The 12,949-nt window shown below is 43.5% G+C and overlaps 1 protein-coding gene and 1 long non-coding RNA gene across 2 annotated transcripts in view; one reads left to right on the plus strand and one right to left on the minus strand.

Moving 5' to 3' along the window:
- RHOJ (ras homolog family member J) overlaps window positions 1–12,949 on the plus strand; it is a 54,894-nt gene that overhangs the window by 2,238 nt on the left and 39,707 nt on the right. The gene's annotated exons all lie outside the window — the stretch shown is intronic.
- LOC106020004 (uncharacterized) lies at window positions 8,245–10,402 on the minus strand. Its single transcript, XR_005265948.2, has 3 exons — window positions 10,182–10,402; window positions 9,817–9,990; window positions 8,245–8,352 (listed from the first exon to the last, which is right to left on the minus strand). It is a non-coding gene; the product is annotated as an uncharacterized lncRNA (long non-coding RNA).

Genomic DNA, 12,949 nt, shown 5'->3' on the forward strand with positions numbered 1-12,949 from the left:
ATATACGTTGATCTGTGGGCTGAGTGGACTTGCTGTGAGCATGGGGGCACGAGTGTGTGAGCGTGGGGGCTGTGCACACCCAGGTGCTGATGCCAGCCACTCAGGCTGGCACTTGGTGGGGCACCAGGCTCTTCCCTACCAGGTCACTTGCAGGGATGTCCCTTAATTCATCTCCTCTGTGTCAGAGGTGGTAGAAATTGCTCATGGGCTCCAAAATCACTGAGGGAGAAGAGGGCTGAGAGAAGGACAGGAGGAGGAAGAGTGTCACTCTATAATCCTCATTTCCTTAGGATACCAGGTAAAAGCAGTAGGCAGGCACATTGAAGCCAATCTACTTTTTCAGGCTTTGAAGATTTAGACTTGTAAAGTATCTCCAGCTATTCTTGTTTGCCTTCTAAACTATTATAGCACATAAATGTAAACTAAAAATGAAAATGTTTCTAATGACAAAGTTCAGAGAGATAAGGGAAAATATAGCTCTGTACATTAACATGCTATTGTGAGACTTTGTCCCGTGCCAGTGGTCAAAACTAACACTGGTCAAAAATGGAATTTCATTTTTGTGAGAAATCCCATTATTTATTAAACCTATCTCACTACAAAGCAGCACACAAAATTGAGCAATAGAAATGGCTTTTGGAGCAGAGTGCCAGAAAAAAACCTTCACTCATAATAACATAAAGACATTACGTGGCATAAAATATAACATAACCCATTAAAATACTTTAATATACTGTGTATACTGAGAGGAAAGAGCTCACTTAGGCTCAGACTTACCTCTAAGCTCACAGCTTTTAGGATACTCTGTGGCAATGGACCCTTCTACCCCTCCCCACGTGGCAGCCCACGGCCACAAGGACAGGTGGCATGGTGCTAACGTGGGCATGGCAGTACCACCACAGCATGCAGAAAGGTTTTGCACATTGGCAGATCCTGGAGAGCAGTCAAAGCTCTGGAAAAATCACATTGAAATTTATCTTGCCACATGGCTTGGTCTGCCCCTGCCCTTGCCCCTGTCAAAACCAACCATTTTGACCTACCCAAACAAGCTGAAACCAATTTCAGCTGGTCTGTGTTGAAAATGCTCATAAGCAATTAACTGCAGCAGGTTTTTTGCAAAGCTGCACTTTCCATTGAAGGTTTTTCACCCAGGCATTATTAGCAGCAGTGGTGTGTTAGCAAGTGCTTCGTCTTGCCTCACCAGGTCACAGCCTGGTTGTGAGTCCCAGGGCATTTACAAATTTCCTTCTTTCTAATGGAAAAAGTAGCGGGAGGGGGGGCGGGGGGGAAGGCATTAAAAACTGAGGATTCCAATTGTGATCTCAGAGCAGTTTCTCACCGCCGCGACTCCAGCGACTCGGGGGAGACAGTGATGCTATCCAGCCCAGAATTGGGAAGAGCTCCAGATGCACCGCTGTCATGGCCAAGGCGTTAACCGTTCACCGCCCCGCAGCACCAGCTGCATCTACTTGCCCTGCTCCGTTGCATCTTGTCAGCCTCAGACCTGGGGCAGCTTTACAACAGCACGAAGCAGATAAGCACACCAACAAGGTGTCCCTGAGGAAGCAACCAGCGTTTCAAAGCGCTGACCTCCAACTGGTATTAAATCCACACGGTACTTAGCCTTGCGTATGAGAGGGCTTGAAACCACTTTATAAAATTTGGACTCACCCTGCCTCTAAGAAAATCAAAGGCAATGTGTGGATTTCACCCAGGGAAGGAACAGGCTTCCTGCAGGCAGGCTCGGATACGGCACTGCCTGGGACGAAAGGCTGTTGGCGTTTCACCATGTACGCAGCTGCACTGTACAAAAGTCCAAACCAGTTATTAGCTCCACACCACTAATATTCTGCCACAGATTTCACCCACAGTCCACAAAAATGAATTTGTTCAGGGCCCGTTGCCAGGGCTGGGATGTGATGGATATAGAGCAGGGTCAGAGGTAATGCCAGACAGATGGGGAAGGCGAACTTGTTATTTGGATACGAAACTGGGCTCTTTTGTTGGATGCGAGGAAGTTTATGATTCTGTTTATTTCTCGAGGCATTTTGAAGAGGTTTTGCTGGAGGCCAGAACCCTGAGTAGGTTTTCTTACCTTTCGTGAAAATCCAAGTCCCACGCCAAAAGGGTTTAGCCACAAGGTAAATGGCTGTTTCTAGGGCAGGCGAACCAAAGTGCAATCCCAGTGACAAACAGGATATTACGGGCCATAGCTGTAACAATAGGGACTGTTTGGATAGTGAGTAGATACTTTAACATGCTGCTTCCATTCTGTCTTTCCAACATCAAACGCCGTTTTTCCGTGAGCAAAGGTCTCTCAGCCAGGGTGACTTGTATTGTGTCTAACTATATGAAATTATAAATGTTTAATTAGGGCTGAGGTTGTACTAAAAAGATCAACTAATTACTAGCTGAGCTGGTTTGATAGTGCCAAAATGAACAGGGTCATTCTGTGGAAGGCAGAAGGGAGACGTGTCATCTTTTTTACTTAGGCAGCCACTGAGCATCTTGTTTGATACTCATGAACTTTAAAAAGCCAGCAATTTTTAGCATGAAATGTATTCACCCCAGAATTTTTACTGAGAAGTGCATTTGTTTTTCTATATGCAAACCCTCAGTTGACTGGGGGGGCTATACCAACCCCTGTGCCTAACTCAGCCCCCTCTGCAACCAGAGCACTCACTAGGTGGTTAGTCTAGGGAGGACATCTCAAACCATCTGGCTTAGTGACTACACACAGGTGAATGCCAGACAAATAAATTTAGGAAACAAAGGTGTATCTTTGGCAAATGAGAGAGAGGTCAGCCCCTCTGAAGGACAGCTGCAATCATGTGCACTAGAGACTTGGAGTAAATGGCATAAATATGTCCCTCCTTCCCTCATGTGTCGGCACAAACCAACAAACATTTATAAATAGTGAATCCATTTGAAAAAAATTAGCAGTGGCATGTGATCAGCTAATGAATAGCATACAGAATAGTTCAGCCATGACTGAAGCTCCGTAAATTAAAAGCAATATGGAAGAAAACAACTATTAATTACTGTTAGGAGCCAGGCTCTTTGTACTTCAGTGTGTACTCTTAAAGTAGTGGGGCTGACCGAGCACTGAATGGGGCTGAAGCGCTCACTGGTGTTGCAAAGCAGAGAACCCACCCTTGCTGACCAACAAAGGCACATGGCAAGGGAGAGAGTTTGAGAGTTTTGCTCCAGCATTTTTACTAGCATAGGAGCAGTACTATCGCTCTTGCCCAGAAGAGTCAGCATGTGCCTATGCAAATCCACAAATCCATTATATGCTGCCCATATGCCACAGCACTGACACAAATCACTGCTCCTCCTGTCCTGCTGTGAAAGAGAGCAGCTTGCAGTGGGCACCCTGGGTCCTGGGGCAGGCAGGAGCACCCAAGGGAGACTGGGACCACTCTGGCACTGTGAGCAGCCTCACCCTGTAGCCTCTCCCCACGGGGGAGGAACCAGCTGCTGGGACAGAGCAGAAACCAGATGGATGCTAGAACACCCCAAACTTTTCCAGCTGTAGGCACAACAGCACATCTGTCCATGCTTTGGATGTACTAGTTAATATTGATTGCTGATGCTCCACACGGGCACACTGGTTTCGACCTGTCTCTGTCTGTCAGAGCGTGTGAGCAAAGACCTAAACCCCATCCCGTTACTTTTTTCCCCTGTCAAAACTTTGCTAAACAGGATTATTAGACAGGATGAGGCTACCCAAGGAGATTTGCCGTTTCTGCATGGGTGCTGCCGTGGGAGTCTTCACACTACCACGTTCTTGAGACAGTTGTCTCCTATGAACAGTCTTGGTAGCACATTAGATGTTTCATGTGATGTTTGGGGTCATTAAACTGAAACAGCTATAAATAGCACTGAGAGCGAGCTGTGATGTTTATTTGCATGGATGTTTGCAGTGTTTTTTTCCTTTTAATGTTCATCCAGTTTTGATCAAACAGACTTGAACATTATCGGAGACAGGAAAGCACTGATTCTCTTTTAAGATCTGGCTTTTCAGACTAACAGCCACAGAACAGATACGTTCATTTTGCCTCTCAGTAGCTAAAAGGACTTCTCTGCCAATCTTCCCTGTATCACCCACAGTAAAACAAAGGTTTCAATAACACATTTGGGATTCAACACAACAGAAAGCCACCAATCAACGGTTTTCCTGGCTGCCTTTTTAGGAAGAGAAATTTTAGAGAACCACTAATTCTTAGGCTCCCCACAGAAGGTTTAATCCCATGTCCTGTGTCACATAAGTGAGAGGAGATACAATGATCATCATGTTTTTTTCACATCCAGAAAGCCTAGACAGTCTTTATATACCCAAGAGGTGCTTTTTACCTGAATGACCGTAGTTATTGCACATTCAAATGAAACAGGCCCTGTGTACACACTCAAACATCTTAAGACATTTTCCTCCTGAAGGCGTTTTACAGCATGCGAAGAGCTGAGATGACTATCGCTCATATCTCTCTTCCTCACACACATCCCTGTATTGTCCTGAGGGTGCACAGGCCACTTGAAGCCCATGCAGGCAGAGGTGTGTGCATGCTCTGTGGTACTATTTACTGAGGGCAGATTGTTTCTGCAGCAGTGACAGAGTGGTGATGTTCCCCTTGTCCCCCAGCACTACTGAAATGCAGCTGTGGCTGGGTAGGAGTGTGCAGCACCTGAGCTGCTTCCTACCTTTGCCTCTGGCTCTACCATACAGCTTCTCTTTGTGTTATTGCTATTAATTCCTGATTTTACACTAACAAAAGCTTTATGCTACAAAGAGTCACAAAAGAGCTCCATGCCCATCCCTTCCGTACCCACGCACATCTTCTTTATCACCCTGGACTGAACTTACAGCCCAGGAGCAAATAACATTTAGTTGAAATTCTGGACTAGAAAATAAACAAACTATAACACACCTCAGGAAGGATAGTGCCAGGAATTAGAGAAGTAGATGAAGCAGCCATGTTACTTTATCCAGATTTATCCAGCCCAAATTCCACCTAAACCCCTCTGTCTACCATTTCATATTAGATCTGTGGTGTTTCAAGGGCAATAGGAAACACAAAGAATACTAAGAGTAAGTTAGACCATTGGAGGGTCTTGATGGTTCAGATGTAGAACGATAGCTTTTCTAGGGGCAGCCACGGGTGGAAATGCATTGTAAAGCTGAGAGAGTCAAATGGCGTAAAAAGAAATACTTATTTTTATGGCATGTGATTAACCCAAGGAATTTATCACGACCTGAACTCTACAGAGAGGAAATCTAACAAGGTTTCCAAAAAGGGAGTTTGGACCTGATATCAGGGAGATTGAGTGCTATCATTAGCTGCTTAAAAAGTAAGAGGTAATAAATGTGAGCTGACACCAGCCTCTGTTAGAGGTCAGGGTAAGACCTAAAAGTGGTCTGATGAAAGGCAAATTATGTTAAAGCTGCTCAGTGCTACATCAGGGACTTTTTGAAATGATTCTTCTGATATACAGATGGGCAAACAGATTTTGAAATTTTGTGAATGCAGCAATAGACTGCTGAGAGGAGACATGGAAGGGATTGTCTGGAGCAGAAAAAGGGTTAACAGGGGAAGTGATGAAAAAGTGACCCTCTTCTGCACCACTGCAAAGCAGTCTTAGCCTTTTCCACCCCTTATTAATGGTGAAACATTGCAGGGGGTGACATAAGCTGAGAAAACCAAGTCTGAAACTGTGGCCCCTGGCTCTTGAAGGAGAACTCTACAGCTTAAACTAAAAATCACATCCACTAAACTAAAGTAAACATTACATCCACTATCTTAGGAGTAATAATTTACTCAGTACACGTGGCCAGCCATCCTCCAGAGGGGGCAAAACCACGTGCAGGTGGTGCCATACCTGGCTCACACTGACAGCCAGGCAGATGCTTTTCAACAGCAGATGCTCCACGTGAAGGAAAAAACATGCAAACAAACTAAAAATTTAGCAAGAACACCTATATAAAGTTCCTAGCCAAGTACCAACTTCTTCATTTCTGCAGGATGTGGCTGTGTTTTTACTAAATTGGTTGCAGTTACTATGTCTTAGCTTCTTACTAAGTCCATGCAAAATGCCTTTACCAAAGCTTCCTTTTCATTATCTGTTCTCTTGATAAACCGTGATACAGATCTCTGTGCTAATGATACAAATCCTTGCTACCGTGCATCATTGTGTACATTTCACCCTACAGGTAGTGCCTTTCCTATGTTCTAACTTTCCAATTGTTAGGGCCAAACAAATGACATCATGGAAATGGCAAGGGATGAGGAAGAGCAAACATATTTCCTTCAATTGTTCTGTTCAGACAAAGTCATTAAACAATAATGACATCTCCTGTCAAATTATTATTTATCTTTACAATGAAAAAAATCCAGGTTACTGTATTTCTAGTCTTCTTTTAAGGGTGATCATCTCACTCACCAGTCTCCTGTCAGGTACAATGTTCTTGTATCTCAACCTATGAGTCTTCTCCAGTCAAGGAATAAGATACTGAGGAATGGAAGCTTTATAAATTGTCACCTCAGGTTTTGTCCAAGAACCACTGAGATCAGAGTGAACACTAGACGTGATGGGGTATTCATCTCTCCTTTTTTTGCCCACATAAGAGCTCGGAAAATGTGTTTTAAAATAATTTCTAAGAAATAAAACCTAGAAAAAATAATAAAAAGGTGAATTTACCCTATTTATTGCCAAACACTAGTCAAACTCAGATGTCTTTCACCCAAGACAAGCCATGCTATCATCAGCTTCAGCTGAACGCAGGGATTAGACCTCAGGTGCAACTCGTCCATGTGCTAAAATGCTCAAGTGCTGTTAATCAGCCAATGACTTTCCCATGTGCCCAGGTGGACAGGAAAGCTCTCCCAAAGCTGAGAATGAATCATTACACCTCACTGCAATCCCAAGCACCATCCATCATGTCTCAGCAATCCCAGAGACACAGCCAGGTGAGCATAGCATGAAGGAAGACCTGACAGCACAGTCCAACTGTGTGGTTGCTATCACCTTTGGCTGAGATGGATGCAGATCTCATTATGTAGTGATGGCTTTTCCTGAATACTTGCTCTGCAGCATACATACTCATAGATTTATGACCAAAAACCAATAACTTCTTCTTAAAGAGACATCACTAAAGGCAAAGAGAGTCATTGTATGAGTATTCAAGATGGCTTGGAAGGGTGCAGGGGAGACAGTGTCATCTGCAACCTGTGGCTCTTGCTGGGGAGTGGTGCCCTCAGCTACTCCCTGCAGCCACAAAGCGTTGATCCCAGGAAAGGAGAAGGCATGAGGACCGTGTGACAGCTGGCACAGTTCCCCAAACTTAGGGTAGGTCCAGCGCACCAAAAATTGAGTTGCCCCAGGGTTGCCTTTCTGCCTCAGGAGCTGGCACAGCAATGACTCCGTAAATACACAACATGCCAACCAGCCTCAAGGGAAGAGAAGCCTGGAAAACTCATTCACCAACAGGAGAAGCACTGGGGAAAAAAAGAGCTAAAACACCTCCCAAAGGAAGGAGGGAGGCAGCTGTAAAAATATTCCCAAACACAGTGGCACAATCAGGAGGGTGATGGCTTGGGACCAGGAGTGGGAACAGCACCGCAGTGCTGGATCCTTGCTCCTGGTTCAGGGCAGTACACAAGTGTATCGTGGAATCAGCAGTCCCAGCAATGAGCACAGGAGCCAGCAGTTAGGCATCTGAAAGAGTTAAGAGCTGAGGGGCTGGACAGAAAGGTCCTGCCACAATGCAGGAGGACGCCTGAGATGACTCACTGAAACTCGTTTCCAACCCCTGCAATTCTGAGGGGACGGAGGCCACGTCTTTTATTAAAGACTCTCTGGCAAAGACATTCAGCTAGAACTTTGAAGTAATGATATTAACAGTATCTGCTAATGCTCGGCTTTCTGCAGACCTTGTGGAAAGGAACTGCTTCAGCAACGAGTGGGAAAAACATACATTTTCAAACATAACATGAATTTTTATCCCCTGGGAGACGGGACAAAAAGAGCATCTATTTACAATAATAACGCTGCTTTGCTGAGAACAGATCATAAGGAAAATCCCATAAGGTTGGAAAATGTGCTTTAAGTTCATAAACTGTCCCATGCTCCAGTTCCAGAGCGGGCAGCCATCCAGCTGCTGTGAGCAGCTCTGTCCTCAAAGGCCAGACCCTTCCCATCTCGGACGCTCTCTATTTCTGAGCAACCTCCCCAGCTCTGTTTCAAGACTGGCTGGCTTACCTCCGTGTGTTTTCCTCCAATAACTAGGCGTAGAGTCAAGGTCCTTTTCTAACTCTGGGGCCCGGTTGCTTGAGACCCATTCCGTGAGCAGCACCACTGCAATGGCAAAAAGCAGCAGAAATGCAGAGACCTGATTTTTCATTTAAAAGGTGAGGTGTTTCCGCTGAGGAAACTCAGCCCTGGAACAAACTCTTTACACTGAAATACACCTCCTGAGACTGTCTATTTTTTTTTCTATACAGTTCAAGCAATGGCTTGCAGAAGTAGGGGAAGAACCCCAGGGCTTCATGTTGTCCATTCAATCAGACAACAGCACAGCTATTGACAGGGTAGGTTCTATGATCCCAATCCCAAATCGCTACTTATGGGCACACAAACTTCAATGAGGGTTCAGGATCTGGCTACACAGATAATTGTTTTTTTTTTTTTCCTTTTCAGTTTAGTGTGCTTTTTGTTCTCTGCAAATTTGCCATTAAAATTTTCAGTAAGAGCATGAACAAAATCAAGGAGGGTATTTGTATGCTGTATTTAAGCTTGTAGAAAGATTGTTGCTTTGCTTTGTTCCGTGTATGTAACCAGTAAATCTCAAAAATCACGTACAGTTCCCTTCATCTCATTGCCTTTTAGTTACTGCTGTGAATATCTTAAGCCTATTCCAGGAGTACAAGGGAGTAACATCTCTCATTAAATATATATATATATATATATATATATATATGAAATACAGCTTCAAGAAAGCAATTTTCCATGAATACCATCCATGAAAACAGGATCAAACTTGATATTGAAAGGGGAGTTTATATTTTGAAAAATATATTCAGCTACTCTGCCAGAAACCAGGCCTTACTGAAGAACACTCCAGATTAGCTGATGCAATTCATTATATCATTAATATAGAGAATTTCCCTTGCCATGCATAGAAATACTCTCTGATGGTGTACCACTTGGAAATCTGCTGGGAATTTACCTAAACCATTCAGTTTGGTTGAAGTCCAGAGGGGTGAGGTTGCTGTGGTTCTTGTTATTTTAATATTTTAGAGTGTTAAGTGCATTTTCCTCCCTCTACTCTCCCTCCGGGGAAACTGCTAAAATGTTGAAATAATTCATTCTTCCATTATTTGAAGCATATTGCCCAATTAATTTCTTTTCCTGTAAAGAGCTGCTTGTAGCAATACCTTAAGTCCCTCCCAGTGCTCCCAGGGAAGTAAGAAGCAATGGGGAGCACGAATGCAGAATGAGGTCCTGAATCTGAAGTGTTGTTTGACAGAGGAAATCTATGCCGAGACAATGGTAGAACAGGAATTACTTGTGTTGTCTCCATATGGTGCTCCCAACTGGGTTTCCCTCCCCCTGTTCTCTATTTACATATACGAACACGAGACATTAAAGAACAACTCTTGCGAGAATTTTGCAAGGAAAATGGCGTTTTGAGACTGGGCCTAACAGGGTGGAAATTCCTGAGGACACAGGGGAACCTTGTCCCTGGATGATAACATCCACACTATGTCATGGTGAGCTGCATGTGACAATTCATAACAAGACTGGAGAATCACCTTGTACCTTGCATCACATGAAATCATTCCAGCTCTTGATCCCCTTTCTGCTGTTCCCTCCATCTTTCAGAATGAATCAATGCATTTCCTTTTCTGCATATTTATTTTCCACTCTGCTTTTTCTTTTTCTTTTTTTTTTCCTTTTCTTTTTCTTTTTCTCTGAAGAATAGGGTCTTCCCACCTGAAGTGTTAGAAAAGAGGAAAGACAATTTGTTTTTCCAAAGCATGCCTATGTGCAGCACGGAGCCTGGGGCTGGCCAGAACTAGGTATAGGTCCCACAGAGCCATCCCTGAGCCAGCTGGGTCCAAACCCAAACCACAGACATTGCACACATAGCGGCTGCCCCACAAGCACTTAGTGATAATTATTACCGTGTGGCTCTTCGGATTTCCTCAAGCACTGCTGAGCTGGTGAGGGCGGCAGCCGGCCAGGGCATAACAGCAGATGTTTCTGCCTTCTCACGGATGTCAGCTCTGCCTGATGGAAAATGCCATCTGAGAAGAATGAAAACCAAAGAGCAGCCAGACAGGGATTTGCAGGAAGGTAGTGGGACCACCCTGCAGTGACCACTATCTGTTGCAGAGACCGTCCAGCAGCCACCGCTTTCCTGGCAAATCCCTGCCACAGCATACCATAAAAAAAATATATCTCAGCATTGCTGTTTGTGTGTAACCTAGGAAAGGTCAAAAGAGCCCAGAAGCTGCATGAGAAAAAATAAAAGCACAAGAAAATGGGAGAAAATAGTGGAGGAGGGTGGGAAACAGATGTACATCTTTAGAGGATGGAGGGAAAAGGTATACTTAAGAGAAGACAGTCCAGAAACAATCCGTAAACCATAAAACAAGTTATTCATAGCAACTATGTTTTGGGGTTTGAGACATGATTTTGAACTTTCAGGGTTAGCAAAAGTTCTGGCCAGAGCATTTTCGATGAACTATCCCACCAAGAAAATTGCTGATTCATGGAAGTTGAAGCATTTTTTAAATACTTGGAAGGACAAATTCTTGAGGTCCAGGGCACTCTAGTTATTTCTGACAGTGCAGCAAGAAAGACTTAAATTGAAAACATAATATGTGAAGGTTCTGTTTTCATTCCACTGTAAAATGAAAACAAATTGTAAAACCTCAGAAGTTGCCGCAAAGTTGAATTATCAGCCCCCTGGCCAGTACTAGTCGGTTGCTGTTATTATCCATTTTACAGTTATTGTATCGTAACCATTATTATCCAAAGGCAGATTTCCTCCCACTTCCTCTAAATGAAATGTTTGTGCAACAGAGACAAAAATTTCCAAGGAAAATGCCTGAAATAGTGTGAGCTCAGGTGTGGTTTTATCCTCTGTCAATATAAAGAGATGCGATGGCTGCAGGGAGATGTTGGCAATCCTTGCAAGCCTTGGCAAGCATAATGACAGCACAAGGCAAGTGCTCTGGGAAAGAGAAAACAGAACTGTTTTTCGCTCACAGTGTCTTTAATCTTTCTAGTATATGCTCCCTGAAGATATTTTTTCTCTCTTCTCCTTCAATGACTTTTGTCATCACATTACTGTCTAATAAATCTACATTCTAATTAATAAGACCACATAGGTTTGATTTCCAGAAGAAGCAAGTTAGTCTAAGTGCTTTCAAAGGTTTTCAAAGCACATCTTCCTTCCTACCTTGCTCTTGTGAGTGGCACCCAGAGTGTGTGACACTGGGTCAAGGTCCTCAGTGGTGATGCCCAGTGGATGTGGGGGGAGATGTCTGTAGCCACATTCTAGTGACACTGCTTATAGATTATGCAGGAAATACAGGACCTGATTTGGAGCTTATGTGTGAATAAACTAGGAAGGACACCATCATAGTCAGTCATAACCCCAGTTATCGGGTTGTGTACAATTAGTCTGAGCTCAAAATACAACCTATATTCTGAGTTCTCTTACTGTAGGGCTACTTTCAGGATCTCCCCGTATAGCTGCACTTCTATTACCTCTCATGTTAACAAACCAAGCCACTGCTATTCTATAGAAATGATCTGTCCTTCCCAGGAGCTTCTCAGCAGAGGGCTCAAAATCCTGTTTCTTAGTATGAATTATATTTGACCTAAAGGAGTTCATTTTGGGTGTCTGAAGACCACTAAATTTCAGCTATCCTACCCTTTTAACATCTTCCAGCTGTGAGCTGCCAGGCAAGAGTAGAAACAGAGCCATCAGAGGCAATGAGAAGGCACTATTGACAGTGCCTAATGGATCTGCTTCTTTAGGAGAGCTGGGAACATATCCTGGAAGAGCCTGGTTTCATTTCCCAGTGGGCGTGGAGGGTGTCGGTACCTAAAATTAGATAGGCTCTGTTAGTTGTAAATATTTATGCCTATTGCTGTAATACACAGATTTTTGTCTGATGATCTTCAGTATGACGAAACTGTAGTAAACACATTTTGATATTGAATAAGGAGGAAATAATAGATTCTTAAGCAATTGTTTTTAAAGTTAGCTATGCTCACACAAACTGCTGGGTTTGTCTAGCTTTGGAAGACTCACAGAGCTGGGTCAAAGCAAATCTAAGCCAGGAAACCCCTGAAGTGAACAAATGTGTCGCAAGTAATAGAAGGCCAATAAGTAGATCGATAAAATAAGTGAAAAAAAGCAGATAATTTCCTTAATGCACTTCTGTACAAACTGCTAAGCTCCAAGGAAATCAGAATGAAGGGATTTTTGACACACAACAGATAATTTGTCAGGAACAAGTATAAATTTTCACCTTATTTATTTGCAGGAGACGTAAGGAAATGCTCATGTATTAATGGTGAAAAATTATTTTTGTCAAAGACTTACCAGATTACAAAGAAGCCATATTTGGGGACTGTTTTTTTCCTGACTTACTTTCTCTGCTATATTAATTTACAGAAGCAGTTAGAGAAGTGTCTGTAGTTTCTGCTTTAGGGAGTTTTCTTCTAAATCATTTTGCAGAGATGCATGTTGCATGATGCACAAAGACAAGTCCCAAAGCCATCTCAGGGATGCAAACCCTCTGAATTACAAGGGGTAGTAAATGAGCTTTATTGCTCTCCATGTCTTTTGATAGTATGTGCAGATGTGAAGGAAGTTGGTCAGCAGAGGAACATATATGGCATCTTGGCACAGGGCAAGGCTTGGCAGCTCCAT

Source organism: Anas platyrhynchos, chromosome 5 (genome assembly GCF_047663525.1).
Source record: "Anas platyrhynchos isolate ZD024472 breed Pekin duck chromosome 5, IASCAAS_PekinDuck_T2T, whole genome shotgun sequence".
Taxonomy (NCBI): Eukaryota; Metazoa; Chordata; class Aves; order Anseriformes; family Anatidae; genus Anas; species Anas platyrhynchos.